General features: G+C 37.5%; 1 protein-coding gene across 1 annotated transcript in view; it reads left to right on the top strand.

The window, feature by feature from the left end:
- LOC103028845 (alpha-tectorin-like) overlaps nucleotides 1–19093 on the top strand; it is a 219495-nt gene that overhangs the window by 51996 nt on the left and 148406 nt on the right. The window lies entirely within an intron of this gene.

The following is a 19093-nucleotide window of genomic DNA, read 5'->3' as shown; positions in this document are numbered from 1 at the left end:
GTAAAACACTAAAATTATTTTTGTATTTTAGGTCCTTAATTTTTTTTCTCTCTTCATTTTTTGTTGTTTTAAAAACTGCAAACAATAAAGCTTGTTTTATCGCCATTGTTGTTATTATTATTATTATTATTATTATTATTTTTTTTTTTTATTGTTATTGTTGTTGCTGTGTTATAAAAGGGAAAAAATGCAGACCTAAATTTATATATATTTATATCAATAAATATTACCATTTAAATATTAGGTAGGATTGACAAAAGAATGTTAAATCATTGTGACATAATATTATTTTCTCTCATAAAAACAATACACTGTATTCAGTGCTTATCATTTAAAATTTCTCCTAATAGTAAGCTAGCTGTTATTCTAGCTGATATGCATGCAGTTTAATGCTATAAAATCAGAGGAAGATCTACTTTTATTCTTTTATAAGAGCCACACTGGGAGATCTGCTGTAGTTTGCTGGTGGTGGAGACTGTCCAACTTGACTTCTCTTTACCCTCACCCTCACCCCTACCCCTTCACAACTCCACCCCGCCCAACTGCGCACTACAACTCTGTTTGACCAGCAAGGTGAGGCGCAGCTGCATCTACAACATGCCTCTTCTGTTTTAAAAATGATCAGGGTGATGACCTAGAATGAACTGGAATGTTGTTTGACAGCTTCAGTATATTAGTTGAGTACATTGCGTTCATGTCTAATTTGAAATAGAAACTAAAATTGTATATTTCTTAAAGTAAGTTCTTAAAATAAAGTACTATTATGCATTGTGTCACAGAGTCAAACATCAAATTCAACGTTTTGTCTGATATTTTATTATATAAATACATACAAGGGTGAAACCTTTTAGACCAGGTTTTAGACCACTATAATTTATTGTCCTAACAGACAGTCCTGGTGGAAACAGGAAACACTGAATTCTGTGATTTGATCAGCTGTGGTTTTATGTTTGTTGGATACAATCTGGGTTAGCACCTGAACATCCCTTTCAGACAGCTTCCTCTTACAGCATCCACAGTTAATCCTGTTGGATGTGGTTGGTTCTTCTTGGTGGTATGCTGACATTACCCTGGATACCGTGGCTCTTGATGCATCACAAAGACTTGCTGTGTTGGTCACAGATGCACCAGCAAGACGTGCACCAACAATTTGTCCTCTTTTGAACTCTAGTATGTCACCCATAATGTTGTGTGCATTGCAATATTTTGAGTAAAACTGTGCTTTTACTCTGCTAATTGAACCTTCACACTCTAACTGGTGCAATGTGTATGTAAGCCCCCAAACCACTAGGCCCATACAATACCACCCTCTAATAATTCCCAAAGCAATTAAACAAACAACACTACTGCCTAGGGGTAGTAGGTAGTACCAACTGACTCGGTCCCCACTCAGGTTTGGATAAATAGTGGTGGATTACCCAAGGTGAAATAAGAGAAAGATGATGACGTTTCACAATGTGTCTTTATTAGAAAATCTTAAAAAAAAAAAACAACTCGTTTGCTCACATGAATTGACCCAAATCCACAATTGGCAGTGTTAATAAAGGAATTAATTGCCTGGTAGCTTGAACGTGGGAAAACTAGTAGTATAATACCCCAAAAGAAAATAAGCAAGAATTTACAAGAGTTTTAAGGGCTCAATTATAACCAAATACTTCAAAAAAATAATATAAATAAAATAGATAACACAACAAACTCAAAATCAAACAAATTCAAAATTAACTTAAAGAAAACACACTCCACCCCAAAAGAGAACCCTCACGACTTGTACCTCAGCTTAGTTAACACGAGATTATAATAATACCACCTCCCACCAGGCCCCACACTGTCCAACTGGTTCAATTGAATGTGATGCAATTTTAATTTAAAACAGAATTGGCACTCAAGTCAATTAACGTTTACTACCTTTAAACCCCAATCTTTAATATATTTTACTATTAAAAGTTTCAAGGGGAAGGAAAGAACAATAATTAATTTTCACTGGCCAGGGATACTCCTATATTCTAAACATTCTATATATCTGCCTTGGAAGGGCTCCACTTCCCTTGTTACTGCTGTCCACTACTGGATGTTACTGCTGTATCTGGACTTCCACAATGCACACTGGCTCACCGGCATACACAGGGCTGCAGTTCACTACAAAATAGGCTCTTATTCCACACTGTATCTGGACTCCCACAATGTGTACCGGATTCCCTGGTGCACAACGGCTGACTTCTCCAGCCCTACCACACTCCAAACTATGGAAGCCCATTCCCGCCACCTAAAAAAAATAAATAATCCAGCAAAATGTTTTTTTATTATTATTAAGTAAACTGCTATCTCAATATTTTGAGATACTAAGTCAATATTTTGAGATACTAAGTCAATATTTTGAGATACTATCTCAATATTTTGAGATACTATCTCAATATTTTGAGATACTAAGTCAATATTTTGAGATACTAAGTCAATATTTTGAGATACTAAGTCAATATTTTGAGATACTATCTCAATATTTTGAGATAGTATCTCAATATTTTGAGATACTAAGTCAATATTTTGAGATACTAAGTCAATATTTTGAGATACTATCTCAATATTTTGAGATACTATCTCAATATTTTGAGATAGTATCTCAATATTTTGAGATACTAAGTCAATATTTTGAGATACTATCTCAATATTTTGAGATACTAGTAGGCTGTACAGAGACAGTGAGACAAAGATGCAAAATGGATACCATCATTGAGGACTACTTCAGACGTGGATTCACAAATCATGAAATATTGGAACTTTTAGAGGAATCACACAATATCAAAATAAGCCTCCGGATCTTGGACGAGGCTGAAGTTAGCTTCTTATTCGCCAGTGTCTTATTCAGATTTCCGTTCCACCTTAAATGCTGGCTGAACATTCATGCGGCCGCCTGTAGATGTCGCATTTTAACAGTAAAAAACAGCATGTAAGCAAAGTGCTGTGAAAACGCTCTGAATAAAGGGGAGAACACAATGCGAGGGACAGAGTTTAACTCTGAGTGAAATATAATGTAAATAAAATTAAATATGAATTAAAACGTTATTGCTCTCACTTTTGGCCTAATTCCCAGGTCATTATCTACAGGTGGCCGCATGTATATTCAGCCAGCATTTAAGGTATCTCAAAATATTGACTTAGTATCTCAAAATATTGACTTAGTATCTCAAAATATTGAGATAGTATCTCAAAATATTGACTTAGTATCTCAAAATATTGACTTAGTATCTCAAAATATTGAGATAGTATCTCAAAATATTGACTTAGTATCTCAAAATATTGACTTAGTATCTCAAAATATTGACTTAGTATCTCAAAATATTGAGATAGTATCTCAAAATATTGACTTAGTATCTCAAAATATTGAGATAGCAATTTACTTAATAATAATAAAAAAAAATTGCTGGAGTATTTTTATTTTTTAGGTGGCGGGAATGGGCTTCCATACCAAACCAACCGAATGAAGTAAGTTACCAAAAACGCTGCTCTGAAGTTTCAGCCCTCCGAGCTACCTGCACATATCCTTGGCAGTGAGCCAAAAAGATCGCTGGGCAAGATCCCACGAGCCTTTTAAAAATGGCGGCTGCACGCTTCTAACCAAACGAGAGTTAAACAAAGTCTCACGAGACTTAAACCAAAGCCTGCAAGCCTTAAGACATTTGTAGTGCACTACCTCCCTCTACTGGAGAGCCTCAAGAGTACACTGCCAGCTTCACTCACCATAACCCCATTACAGGTTACATGTAATTAATGAAGACTGGCCACCAGGCTGCTCCAATTTAGCCATGAAACCTCCCACACTAAAATGACAGGTGTTTCAGTTTCATTGTCCAACCCCTATATATATATATATATATAGTGTGTGTGTGTATGTGTGTGTTTTACCTGCTTCCAATAGACAGACAGACAATCCCAAATCAGAATAAAAAAAACTGTTTTACATTTAATTTGACTGAACCCAAGACATTTTGTCTTGTCAAGTTCTGCAGTCTTGCTTTTTTAATGTGAGCAGCATGTTGTTTTACACTATGTTGTTAAAAAAGGTGGATGGCCCTTTTTAATTTTATGCCAAAAAAGAGATCTGGTGCACTGATATGTGTGGAAGGAATGACAGATTCGCGTGTTAAGAAATGGTTTGTGTTCTTACCCTTAAAACACTGAAATTAATCCTGATCTCATGATATTCTGCACTATAGTTGGAGAAATATTCAAATCCTTATTCAATATTTCTTTGAGGAACCTTGTTTTAAAACAATCCAATAATAATTAATTTGTTACAAACTAAAGATCCTCTAAAGCCCATCTCAATGATGTTTCCTGGGTACTACTTTCAAAATAAATAATGTACAATAATTATGATCATCTGTTGAAGTCACCTGTTAAACATGTAATTATGTAGTTTTTTCACCTTCTTTCTAGCTATAAATTGTCCCTGTGGCAGGTAATATTCTTACTTGGTGTTGTAGATGGATATACAGACAAAAAGACAGACAGACATATAAAATAAGACAGACAGGGGGTGTAGTAATATGCTGTAATTTCCTCGTGCTTTAAGCTAGAATGCAGTTTGACCTTTACTGTTCCTCTCGTGTTTCAGAGGCATGCTTCTTAATATAATATTAATTCAAAACGTAACCATAAACTTCCCCCAGAGCTTTACACAAACTCATCACCTGCAGCACTTTCTCTAACTTTCTGAATAGGTTTTGTTCTGCTTAGTGCATCTGAATGTCTGTTCAGATCTGCAGTACTGTAGGGCTTGTACTCTATAATAGAAAAACCCAACACCATCCAAACATCTTCCTTGGGTGGTTAGCAGGGTGACCACATAGCTAAAATTCTTCATGAAATGACAAAAGAACATAGCAAAGCCCAGGAAGCTTTGGACCAGCACAGGTGGACTAGGGCCAGTCCTCCACTGCTTGATCTCGGTGGGATCCATGCACAGCGTGTTGTGAGACACAACAAAACCAAAAAAGGGAAATGGTCTGTGCGGGGAACTGGGACTTCTCAAGATCGATGTAACTGTGGAGAACTGGAGAACCCGTTGGACATGAGTGACGTGTTCGTCTATGGCAGTGCTGTAGACAAGTACTGCTCCAGGGCCTCCCAAAGAACCTCATTAATGAACCCCTGCAAGACGGCGGGGGGGTGCATCAACCCGAACGGCACGTCCAGGTACTCATAGTGCCGGGACGGCGTAATGAACACCTCCAGGTCTCCACCCGCTCTGACACAATATAACTCCAAGTAAATCAAACTTCTGTGAAATCAAACTGTCCAGTTAGGAAGCAACACTAATGAATAAATAAATATATAAATATATAAATCAATAAATAAGAAATGTATTTATTAATGTACTAATTTACCTATACAATTATTTATGCGTGTATTTATTTATTTATTTATATATTTATTTATTCATTAATTTATATGTGCATTTATTTATATATTTATTTATTTCAACATTTATTTATTTCAGCATTTATTTATTTATTCATTTATATACTTAAAAAAATATATAAATTTAAAAAAATCAATCTGGCTTTAGGTCAGATCACAGTACCATAACAGCAGCTATGTTGGTAACAAATGATATTATGAATGCCTTGGATAAAAAGCAGCATTGTGCTGGTCTATTTGTCGATCTATCCAAGGCATTTGACTCTGTTGACCACGAGCTTCTGCTAGGTAGGCTTAGTGACATTGGCATAGGTGCTAAAACCTTGCCCTGGTTCAGGAGTTATCTCACTGACAGATCTCAGTGTGTATTTACAGAAGGTTATAAATCAAAGGTTCTGGAGATCCCCAAGGGAGTACCTCAAGGTTCAGTTTTAGCTCCTGTATTATTCTCTATTTTTATAAATAACATTGGAAAGAACATGCTTACAGCTAAAGTTCATCTCTATGCAGATGATACAATAGTCTACTCAGTTGCCTCCTCTCTGAGTCAGGCTATTGCTGAGCTACAGGTTGCCTTTCAACAGTTACAGGTCTCACTTAATGATCTAAACTTGGTTCTTAATTCTAAGAAAACCAAATGTATGATTTTTTCTAGAGGTCACTCTCAGATCCTAGATTCGGCTGAGATTCACACTATGGGAGGGGACACAATAGAAAGAGTCCCATCCTATAAGTACTTGGGAATTTGGTTAGATGATAGGATGTCCTTCAGAGTGCACATTGAGAACCTAGTAAAGAAATTGAAGGCAAGATTGGGTTTTTATTATCGAAATAGGACCTGCCTGCATTTTGCTGCACAAAAAATACTTGTTCAAGCTACATTTTTATGTGTTTTAGATTATGGGGACATTATCTATATGCATGCTGACTCCTTCTTACTTCGCCGGTTAGATCCATTGTACCACAGTTCTTTACGTTTTATATCTAATTCATTGTTCCGCACACATCATTGTGTACTTTATGATTTAGTGTCATGGCTTTCTCTGAGCTTGAGGAGACAACACCACTGGTACATTTTTATTTATAAAGCTCTGTTGGTTAAACTTCCTTCCTATTTGTGTAATTTGCTGTCACGTTTTAACAGTTTTTATGATTCTCGCTCTTCCAGAAGGCTGCTTTTGAAGGTCCCCAGAATTAGTTTAGAACTGGGCAAAAAAGCTTTCTCCTATTTTGCACCGTGGTCTTGGAATAACCTTCAAAGCAAACAGTGTTGGGAAGGTTACTTTTAAAATGTAATCCCTTACAGATTACTGATTACATCACTCAAAATGTAATTTGTAATGTAATCAGTTACATTACTTCAAGTGAGTAACGTAATCTGATTACTTTGGATTACTTTAAATATTGTCATTTTTTTAAGCCTGAATGAATAAAACAAATAGATAAACGAATAAAACAGCCTTTTCAATCACTCTATAAAAATACTTATGAAACCATTTCATCAAACAATTTTATAAAACACTTCTATAAATTGATGATAAAACCATTTAAAACCAAACAATGTAACAACAACCGTAAGCTATCTACTTGCAGGTTTGCCTCCAGTGTTAATTTTGACAACAAATTGTGATTTAGTCTTAGTCATAGTCTTGTGACGAAAATAGCATTTAGTTTTAGTCACAATTTAGTCATCTGAAATGTTTTTAGTTTTAGTCGACTTAATGTCATAAGAATATAGTCGACTAAAATTACAGTAAATTTAGTCGACTAAAATGTAAAGGGTGTAAATGTAAATGCTTTTTCATCAGTTCCCTTGAATTATTAACTATACACTTATACGAAATGAAACGTTTAATAACCACTTGAGTAATATTGTTAATGTTTGAATGTGAAATATATTTATATATGATTTAATGTATATTATTATTATTATTATTATTATTATTATTATTATAGGTGTGTGACTATATATATTTTACATTTAAAATTTTGCTCTAGAAATCAGGTCATAAAACAACTGAATAGTTTAATTAAAGTTTAAACAGAGCTGTAGATGCAAAAACTTTTAAAGGATCTAGTTTTATCTCCAGCACTAACAGCACACCTACTGGAGCTACAGTCTATAAATGAACACACATTCACACACTGTCCTGTAGAGATGCTCTCAGGATGTACAGAGAGACTTCATGAGTTAAAGTGAGAAACTTATGAGAAAGTGCTGTAAGGAACTTTACACAGACTTTTGGGTTCATAGATTCACTTATTTTATTGTTTTATTTTGGTTATATTATTGAGTTCCTTTCTGACCTGCTGCTGATTTAACACTAGCTATATCTTTCCCACTGTGGGACTAAACAGATGATCTGATCTTAATGAGTTAGGGTTCTGTATCAGTTCTGTGTTTTAGTGCACTGCTGAGTTAAACACATCAGCTCATGAAATAACATCAGTATTAAAACGCTGATCTCTGCATGGAGATCTGTGTGACTCTGGTCTGCAGAAGCTGAAAGATTAGTGGTGTTTTTACCGGTAATGGAGTCGCTCCACGCGGTTTACACGTTATCTTGTTTTTCGCGACGTCAAAAGAGAAATATATCGGCCCTCTCTCTCTCTCTCCCTGCTGAACACTGTCGAGTTAACTTCCAGTCGAGCTCCGTATCGACAGTTTAATTCCGCGCGGCGCTGCTGCAGGAGAGGCGGGTACTCCACCTTCGCTAAAGTAGCAGTGATTGGATCTCTTCCTAACTGGTCCCTACCTTTCACAGACCTAAATCAGTTCTGATTGGATTTCGTCCCTGCCAAACATTTTCGTCTCGTTTTTATTCGTTGACCAAAATGTCAGTTAATTTCGTCTCGTTGTGTGAGCGTGGAGCCGCTGTGAGCCGCTGCCCCTCCTCCCTGTGTGTGTGCAGCGAGACGGGAGGAGGGGCAGAGAGTTCCCTGTCATATCAGAGCGATTTCACCGCAAAATGTTATTTGCGTTTTGTCAGTGTTGGATTGGAAGAGCAAAAATAGGAAAGTACCGCAATGTAACCCTTTTATTTTAGCAGAGTAACTGTAATCTGATTACCACTTACTGAAGCAGTAACTGTAACAGATTACAGTTACTCATAAATTGTAATCTGATTACGTAACGCCGTTACATGTAATCCGTTACTTCCCAACACTGAAAGCAAATTACATCTTAATGATTTGGTCTCCTTCAGTAATTTTAAAACTTTGTTAACAAATTCTGTGACAGAAACATGTAACTGTTAATCCTAAGCTGCATTTGTGTCTGATTTAGAAATTCTATGTAACTGGTTGTTTTTTGTCTATGTTGAATGCCCTTATGTGAACTGTCTGATTGTACTTTGTCTGTAACTGGAAATGGTGTGCCACCTTGGCCAGGTCTCCCTCGAAAAAGAGATATTTATCTCAAGGGATTTCCTGGTTAAATAAAGGTTAAATAAATAAAAAAAAAAAAAATATATATATATATATATATATATATATATATATATATATATATTTATTTATTTATTTATACATTTATATGTGCATTTATTTATTTATACTTATGTCATTTTTGGTCCTCCATAGTCTTACACACTGCTTTTGTAAAAAAAAAAAGCACTCCTTGTACAAAAAAAATCCAGAGTGTTTCAATTTAGTAAAATAAAAAAAACTTATAATTTTTATGTGGTCTCATTTTTTTCCAGAGCTATATATATTTGTAGCCTAACTACCAATAATGCTTTCTTTTATGATAATATTTAACTAAAGGTATTCAGGACCTTTTGGGTATCTTTCAGTGCCGTGTACGACAGATAAATTGATGAAGATATTTGCTGTAAATAATAAATACATTAATAATATATTATTTATAGTATTTAATAGTGCAGCATTTTCCTGGTACAGAGCTGTGCAATGGTGTTGGAATGCAGTTTGACTCATTTTCGGTTCTCTTATTTCAGGAGGTTAAAGCTGAACTTTAAATAGGAATTAAAATTCCAAAACTGCCAAAAAACACAAACCACTCCTCTCATACCACAGACACACCTGTGCCTGAAGCAATTAAACAAAGGTGGATCAGATTCCGTTTCTATTGTCAGGTTCTCCTAACATTTTAAATATCTTATATCACATTTTCAACTGCACCTGACAGAAGATGATAGCCCTGATTTGAGGAGACTTGATGAAGAATTAATAGGAGAGTGAACTCCAGCTAAAGGATGGGCCTTTTACATTCTAGAGGGGATGTGGCTAAAAATAAATCATTAAATAAAATGGAATACATGCAAGCTTTCTTTAAGATTTGCATTGCACATCCCATTGTGAGTGCACTTAATAAGAACCACATCATTTAATCCACTGGAACTGCACTTTTCCATACGAAGAATGTTGTGTAAGGGAACAAGACAACAACCAGAGCTTGCTCAAAATTGTACAGACACACATTACTCTAACCCAAATTTTTAACCCCCCTGGCCAGAACCTTACTTTTATTGTGGCCCATAACTGTTCAAACCCCTGTACTGTGTGTGACCAAGCACTTTACAAACCTCATATTATGGCCAATAACTTTACAGATCTCAGTTGCTGTGGCCCAAAGCTTTAAAAAAACCTTTAATCGTAATATAGAAAAATATAACCCTTCTCACTGTGGCCGAGAACTTTAAACCCTCTCCTTATTGTGTCCCAGAACTATTTGAATGCCCAAACTTTACAACCCCACATTCTGTTGGCCAGAACTTTACAAAACCCCTTTTTGTGGCACCATAAGAACATCATCCTTAAGTTTGCAGATGACACCGCAGTGATAGGACGTAAGATTGGCAGGGATGAAGCGTCTTACAGGGGGGAGGTGACCAGGCTGGTGTCATGGTGTGAGGACAACAACCTCGCCCTCAACACAGACAACACAAAGGAGCTGATAGTGGACATGAGCTTGAGAGCTTGAAGTGGAGAGGGTCAACAGTTTTAAATACCTGGGCATCCACATCAGTGAGGACTTCTCATGAACATTGAACACCACACAGCTGGTCAAAAAGGCTCAACAGCGGCTGTACTTCCTGAGGAGGCTGAGGAAGTTTGGGATGTCTCCCAAGATACTCTGCTGATACTCAAACTTCTACAGCTGTGTTATTAAGAGCCTCTTGACCAACTGTATCACCATGGTGTGGCATCGTGCACACCTGCAGAGAGTGGTAAAGACTGCGGAGAAGATCATCAGGACTCCACTGCCCTCTCTGCAGAACATCTACCACCAGAGAGTCCTCAGGAGAGCTGCCTCCATCCTCAAAGACTCTACCCACCCCCAGCAAGGACTGTTCACTCTACTGCCTTCAGGCCGGAGGTACAGAAGTGTGAAATGCAAAACCACCAGGCTAAAGAACTGCTTCTTCCCCACTGCTACCAGACTCTTAAACCTACCTCAGAAATAACCTGCTCATTACTCCCTACACGTTTACATGTCACTGTCATTTCTCTAAGGCACCTGTTCACTTTACTGTAATAATGTTTATAATTACACTACTGAGCCTTTTGCACTTTTGTCATATCTAATTGCTGTATAATATAATCATGTTCTTATTATCTATATCACATTTTACTGTAATCATGTACATATTTCATTTCTTGATGTAAATTTAACACCAATTTAATAGTTATATTTAATTAATTTATTATTTCTTCCTTTATTGTATTTTTCTACCTTTCTCTGTAGCACTTTTGACGAGAAACAAAGAAAGAATTTCTTCTTTACAGTGCAGATGACAATAAACTCTGTGAATCTTGAAGGTATTAAGAAGTGTCATAAGCTGACTTACATTTCGAGTTTTCAGTATGACGTATTTATCAGGTAAGTACTTAGAGATTGTGTCCCGCCCATCCTGTTAAATAATGCAGAATAAAAAGGACCTGCAGGTGTAGCATCTCTGCGCACCTGTATAACTGCAGCAAAAGAGAGTCAGCTGACAAGAGAGAAACGCTTAATCTGCATGGGAGTTTTTTCTGCAGTGGCTTCTTAGGTAAGACTTTATTCCATTATGCAGCTACTTTTCTTTACACGGTTTCAAATATTTTTTTACTTTTTGTGAATTTGGCAATTATTTTTTACATTGTGTCAGTTTTTGTGACCAATGGACCAACAGAAATGCTCCGGAATACATAGTAAATGTTAAAAAGGTTTCTGGATAGATTTCTTTCTAAATAGATAATGCACACATCATGCACACATCATATTGTGTCGTATTTAAAACTTAAACAAAACATGAGACATAAACAATATTTTATTTTACAGTGTAAAACTCCTTGGCAGTAAATCACAATGGGGTTTCTAATCCCACTGTGTGTGCCCCTGCTGCTGCTGCTGATCAACGGTATGATCTAAAACTCACTGATTGTATATTGAGGGGACCAGATTTGAAGGTCTGGTTTAGATACAAATGATTTGGGTGAATATTTGATTTTAAATCACTATAAATATTATTTCTTTTACAGGAGCACTGATCAAAGGGCAGACAACAGGTAACTTAACCAAATATAACCTTTTGTATGACTATATTTATATACTTTTTTATGTTCAATTTGTTATATACAATATGGACAAATATTTGTGGTCCCTTTTCAAATAAGTAAATGTAATTACTTTAATCAGAAACAGAGATAATACTCTGATGTGTTTGCACCTGCGTGTATTTTAAAGTTACTTTAACATACTGTATTTTAGCTAATTGATATTTAGCAGTTTAGCAGAACATTTTCATTTAAGTAATATTTAAATAACTACATATTGTCACGGAGTGACCCAGGCAGGTAGACGAGGAGACGGACACAAGTGCAGGTAGGGCGAAATAAATAAATAATTTATTAAATAAATAACAAAGAAACAAGTAAACACGTAACAAGGATAATAAACCAAAATAAACGAGGGAGACTAGAGAACATAAACAAACAAGAGATAATAAGAATAAACAAACAGGGAATAACAACAAGGAACTAAACTCGATAAAAATAATAACTAACAAACAAACCGTGAGTAAATAAACAAAGAAGCAAGCGAGAGACTTAATAAATACAAAAAACAGGGCAGGGATAAATACACAAAATAACCAATAACCAGAACAAATCAGAGAACCTAAACTAAACCAACTAGAGAATAAAATAATAAACAGGGAATATATACAAGAGAAGGACTAGAAATAAACAAGGAAATAAACAAGAAGCTAAACTAGACAAGGTAAAACTAAACTAAGCAGGGCAAGGGAAACAAACAAGGAATAAACACGGAACTAGGGCTTTAGCAACACAGAAACGCGGAGAGACAGACAACAGTGGAAGGTGCAAAGACCGACGGAGACAAAGTGGCAGAGGAGGGCTATTTAAAGAAACAGGAAACACCTGGGGAAGGGGCGGAGCAACAAATGAGAAACAGGTGGAAAAGTACTGAGACGGGAGACACAGGGGAGCACAGGTCACGTGGGGAAGACACACAGAGACACGAGACGAGACCAGGATGTGACACATATGTAGGTATATAGATATTTACAATAGAACAGAGGTCAGATTTTACTAGTATAAACAGTAAATAAGACACAATCTATCCATGAAAAATTAGTAAACAGTAACCTGTTTTCAGGTGGATGATGATTGCTTTAAAAGATTAAATACTTTGAAGATAAAAAAGAATTGCAATTTTTCATCTCCATGCATGAAATAAGTACCAGGAATTTTTTTTAACTATGGTTATACAGTCATGTTAAAAAGGTTGGGCACCCCTATTAATCTTAATCATTTTTAGTTCTAAATATTTGGGTGTTTGCAACAGCCATTTCAGTTTGATATATCTAATAACTGATGGACACAGCAAATCAGATACAGGGAGAGAGCGAGAGACAGAGAGAGAGAGAGAGAAACGGGGAGAAAGACACAAAAATGCAGACGCACCTAACAGACCTGTAAAGTTAATTAAATATTGTCAAATATAAAGAATAGGTTGAGGTTTTGATGAGCTGTTTCAATGGTTTGGAACTTAAACTATTGTTCTGTGCACTCAGAAAGCCTGTTTTAAATTGTTTTAAATTAGTTTTTTTTTAATAAATACACATATTATATATAATATTAGAGCTTAGATTCTCTGCCCGAACCTGAAAAATAGTCTGTGACATTAATGCTCATTTAATGCTATATTTATTTTAGATAAAGCTCTGGTGTAGTAATCACGATATAGCCAAGTAACCAAGTATTATCATTAAAGAAAAAAACGAAATAACTAAAACTGAAAGTAAAAAACTGAAACTAATAAAAACGGTAATTAAAAGAAAAAAGGTAACTAACTGGAACTGTATTGAGAGTTTATAAAACTAACTAAAACGAACTGAAATTACTGATAGAATACCCTTCTTTTTCGTGTTTATTTTATTTATAAGCGCTGTTTCTACGTCAGCAGTTTTACAGCGTTTTTTTTGCTCGCGAAACGGAGCCAGATTTAGCAGGGAGTCGTATTCAGCGCAACAGCGGCAGTGCGGCAGAAAGAAAGAAAGAACAGAAAAGAAAGAAAGAAAAAACAGCTTTCACTATTTAAAACTATATAGCAAATTAACTATAAAAAATGCTTTACATGACTAATGACCACTCAGTACACATAGCTTTAGAACACATTTATTGTGTTTAGCACTGAACTTCCGAATTGCTTTATTAGCAATGAAGAGAGACAAATCCAAGAGCTGGCAATAGAAAAATAAGAGAAATATTCTACATTCCAATTGGAACTGTCTCCATACACACAGAGGAACAGGGTGGAACAAATGTTAAGAACCCACAAGTTAGTGACCAAGTATCACTCAAAAAAGTTTTTTTTATATAAAAACACATGAACACTTAACACTGGTAACTGGTAACTTATTTTCACTGGTCTGGAAAATCAAACGACCATTTAAAGGCTGTAGATCTAATCTTTCTCTTCAGTTGTTTTAACACACTCTACTTCAGCCTATAAGAAGGATACCGGAAAGGTCCTTCTTCTTCTTCACTTTTTGGATGGTGGAAATAAGCGATCAGGTTCATTAGCGCCACCGTGTGATAAGAAACGTTTTAAAGAATGCGCCAGCATTTCTTAATCTAAAAATATGAGTTAATTAAATTAATAATTCCAAATTCATGTCCAGCTGAATTTCTGTACTGTATCAATGTAAAACAGCAAGTTCAAACTGCAGGTATAAATTACTTACTTGCATTCAAGCAAAAAATCTGTTTTAACTATTAGAGTGAGAAAAAACACTCTACATGAATAAGAGCAGAGTTTTACATTTTACAGTGCTGGTTGGCAACAAGCTAAGCTAACGACTTCATGTGAGCATAAAAACATAAGCAGCAGCTGTCTGGTGTGGACTACGTTACCTTTAATTGAACTTTGCATAGCAAGCAAACTCGGTATACCATTGGGAATTTTTTTTTCTTTCTTCCTTTCTTTCTTTTGATTACCTGATTTCAGCTTTTTGGGCAGCATGATGTCTCTAGCCCCCAGCTCATTCAATCTGGGCTTACTGAATTTACACTTGTCGCCGGTCGCTGTCAGGTACTGCAGCACTCAACCACGTCTACGTCAGTCCAGGATCTCCTGCAACATATATGTGGACGAACCCTCAGCCCTCTTCGTCACCGGTGGTGCATCAACAGGGTTACACTTAGACAAGGGACTTGGAAGAACAGGTGGAGATTAAGATGGGAGAATGTAACCTTAGGTTAGAATATTCAGGGGGAAAGAGAACAGTGGACTGACAGTGGACGTTCTACGGAGGTAGAGCCCAGGGACACTTGAGCTAAACCTAGGCAGTTCTCAAAACAATAAATTGACCAGAAAAACTCATGGGAACCCCAGGAGATAACAGGATCATGTTTTTCTAGCACTGGAGAATAGTCAGAATTTGGCAAAAACAAAGAAAATATCCTCCCTATGAAGGAAACTATGAAGGTTTACAGCAGGGAGAGTCTGGTGGGTTATTGGGACACAGCCGATGGGTCTTCTGTCCAGTGCCTGCACCTTCAGAGGTGAGTGCAGCATCTCCATGGTGACCCCCAGCTGATCCCCAAATCCTCCTAAATTAAGTTTCCCTTGGCACCGGAGTCAGAGGTATCAGAGCTGTAACACGAAGAGAAACAGTTTGGCAGGAAATCTGAACTTCTAAAGAGAGTGCTTGTGAAACCAACCCGTGGGGACACCCCCAACAGCGTGGTGAGAAGTCTTCATCCGCTGTCCCCGGGTTGATGCTTTGGTTTGTTGTGGACGAAGCCCACAGGTAGCCTAAACGTGATCGGCTCCACCACAGTACAGGCACAGATGATCCTAAAACTGGTGCTGGCGGTCTTTAGGAGTAAGCCGTGTGTAATCACAGGAGTAAGCTAGGATTATTTAATGAAATAAGAGAACTGATTCAGATGGGTAGCTAGCAAGATATGCTGTCCAGTTTGAGCCCATCATCTCAACAAGCTAATTGACACTGGACCTGAGCAGAGAGACTGTTATAGAAAACGAAAGGTAATGCAGTTTTATTCCAGCCACTACCAGCTGCTATGGTACAGAATATTAGAGCGTAGTCAGAAAAGGAGCTAGTATCCTGACGGAGGGATAATAACTGCTCTCCACAGGAGAGACATTCATGTGTGTGATCAAAAACTAGACAGAACTCAACTCCAAATCAGTATAAGTTAAAGTATGCATAGATGGCCAGCTAGAAGTTGCCCAACCTAAAGACTTGCCACTAAGACAGGAAACTACAAAAGCTATCTTACCTTGCTCAGTTCTTGGCGGGGAGTTACTAAAAAAATTACCATTATATGGTTCAGGTCTACATAAAGGAAAATAGGTGTTGGGAGGTACTAGGGGCTAAGGACTGTAAACTGGAGCTTATCTGGGAAAGTTGAACATTCTGGGTGGTCAGTTGATGAGCTAACTCACCCACACTCTGGTTGAGGCCTATCAGTGTCTGCTGGTGCTGACCTAGAACCTGGTCGTAGTTAAACAAACCAGAAATCAAGGCCTGAGTGTCCGCTGTCTGCAAGGTGGTCCGGGTTTTCTGTCTCGCTGGCCAAACACACGACAGGGGTGGTTGGAAACAGGCAGGGTAAGTAACAAAATGGCAGCAATTGTAAACAACATATCGAAACAGAAAGGTATTTATAATAACAGGACCAGGTGTGTGTAACCAGAAGCTTGGTGAGTTAGAACACAGAAGCATCATGTGTTGGTGCATGCTGGGAGTTGGATTCTGTAGTGTGTGTAATAGAGTTCATGGCAGGCAGGTTGACAACGTTAGGGCTAACAATTAGATAAACTGTGCTGAGATCAGAATTTTCTGAAGGAGGTAGTGCCAGATATTGTCTAGATGGCCAAAGTTTGTGCCAAATCCAGAACTGAAACTATTCTACACAAAACATAATCAGTTGTCTACAGACCAGGAATATGTTCTCTGGGGGTTATCATTTTGCCAAAGTTCAGGCAATGGCTGCTGTCACATGTGCGTTATTGGACATCCTGGGAACATAAATGAAGGCATTAGAGCGAAGTTTCGTTTCGGGCCTGGATTAGACCAGGAGCTTGAGAAGTATGATGCTCAGTTCAAAGCGTGTAAGATCACACTAAACAGACCTGCTGCAGCAGCTCTTTATCCATGGTCATGGGCTACAACACTGTGGGAACGGATAATGAAATCAACAGGCAGCACTACCTGCTGGTAGTAGATATCTATTTAAAGTGGCTGGAACTTTTGCCCATAAAGATGACAATAGCAGAAAAAAAACAGACAACCTATTATTATTAGAAACCTTTTTGCAGTCTATGGCTTGCACAAGTTGATGGTGTCAGACAATGGTCTCTTTTACATTTGAACAGTTTCTCAAGAATAATGGAGTCGGTCATATTTTCATGCCACCATCCTACATCCAACGGCACAGTATAACGATGTACAGACATTCCAGAAACACACGAACACAGTGATGGGAACAGGAACCGAAACATGACTAGACACAGGTACAGGGATACAGATGGAAACTAGGACTAAGGCAGGAACAGACACAGGTACAGATATGAACATAGACTGGAGCCCAGGACTGATGAAGTTCAAAGTCTGTGGAACCAGCCTGGGCAAAGTTTAAGGGGCTGGAGGAGGAGACCTTGAAGCAGGTCTGGGACCTGATGACCTGGGTGTGCGCTTAGTTCTGGGAGCGGGCACAGGATCAGAGGTGGCTGGAGCCTCGAGCACAGGATCAGAGGTGGCCGGAGCCGCGGGCGCAGGATCAGAGGCGGCCGGCGCAGCGGGCACTGGAGCTGAAGCAGTAGGTACCACATGAGCGGCAAGCACTGCAGGCACAGGAGCGGCGGGCACCGCTGGCACTGGAGCTGAAGCAGGGGCAGCGGGTGCTGCTGGAGCTGGTACCGGGGCAGGATTTTTTGGTAGACAGCAAAATGATTTCATTCTTCACAACAAGTCTTCCAGGTTCTGAAGCAGGAAGCCCCAGACCATCACACCTCCACCACCATTGTTTACTGTAGGTATGATGTTCTTTTTCTGAAATGCGGTGTTCCTTAATGACAGATAAAATGGAACACACAACTTTTGTCTTGGGAATCAACAAGATGTTTTCTGGCACAACTGAGACGAGCCTTAATGTTCTTTTTGCTCAAAAGTGGTTTTTGTCTTGGCACTCTGCCAACGTAGGCCATTTTTTCCCAGTCTCTTTCTTATGGTAGATTCATGAACACTGACCTTAACTGAGTCCTGCAGTTCTTTAGATGGGGTCTTTTGTGACCTTTTGGATGACTCGTTACTGCTTTTCTTTGGGAAATTTTTAATTTTGGTTGGCTGGCCACTTCTCGGATGGTCCAACACTGTTCCACGTTTTCGCCATTTTAGGATAATGGCTGTTACTGTGGTTCGCTGGAGTCCTTTAGAAACTTTAGAAATGGTAGTAATAGAACCAAGTTACTTTCTCTTTCCTGAATTCCTGAATTTCTTTGGATATTAGCATGATGCCTAGCTTTTAAATATATCGTTTTTTTTTTTTTTTTGGGGGGGGGGGGGGGGGGGTGTTCTTACTCAATAATAAAAAAAAATCTTCATTTAATAACTGGATTTTGTGTTTATTTGTGTCGTCTTTGACTAATACTTACATTTGATTGAAGATCTGAAACAGAGACAAAACATGCAAAAAACAAGAAACACTTTTATACATTATTGTATTTGCCAATCTGTATTATTAAGCACACCAGGTTCCACCAGCTACATAGACTTGAGCAATAAATGTTGCTAAACACAGTGGTCAGTCTTGTTTACTCAGTGTTTGTCTAATATACGGTTCTGTAACATTAGAATAGCAATGGGCATTACTTAAATATTAAATATAACTGTACCAAGTAAGAGTATATTGTTACTGTCCAATGAAAAACAAGTATCTCCAAAACAGCAGGCAAGAGATAAAAACTTCTTACCTTTTAATAGAAGTCAATGTAAAAAAGTTTATTTCAGTTTATTTCAGTTTTGGAGAATTTCTATTGGTGCTTAGTTGAGTTCATTTGAAAATTACTAGTTACTACATTCAGCGCTCTACTGCTAATATTATGAAATAAATGCTTCCAAACAAAATAGCTCTAATTTAATCTAATCTTACATTGCTTCCACAGCTCCATCACCTTATG

The sequence above is a fragment of the Astyanax mexicanus genome, unplaced genomic scaffold, assembly GCF_023375975.1.
Source record: "Astyanax mexicanus isolate ESR-SI-001 unplaced genomic scaffold, AstMex3_surface scaffold_38, whole genome shotgun sequence".
Lineage (NCBI taxonomy): Eukaryota > Metazoa > Chordata > Actinopteri > Characiformes > Acestrorhamphidae > Astyanax > Astyanax mexicanus.
This window is presented reverse-complemented; position numbering and strand designations above follow the sequence as displayed.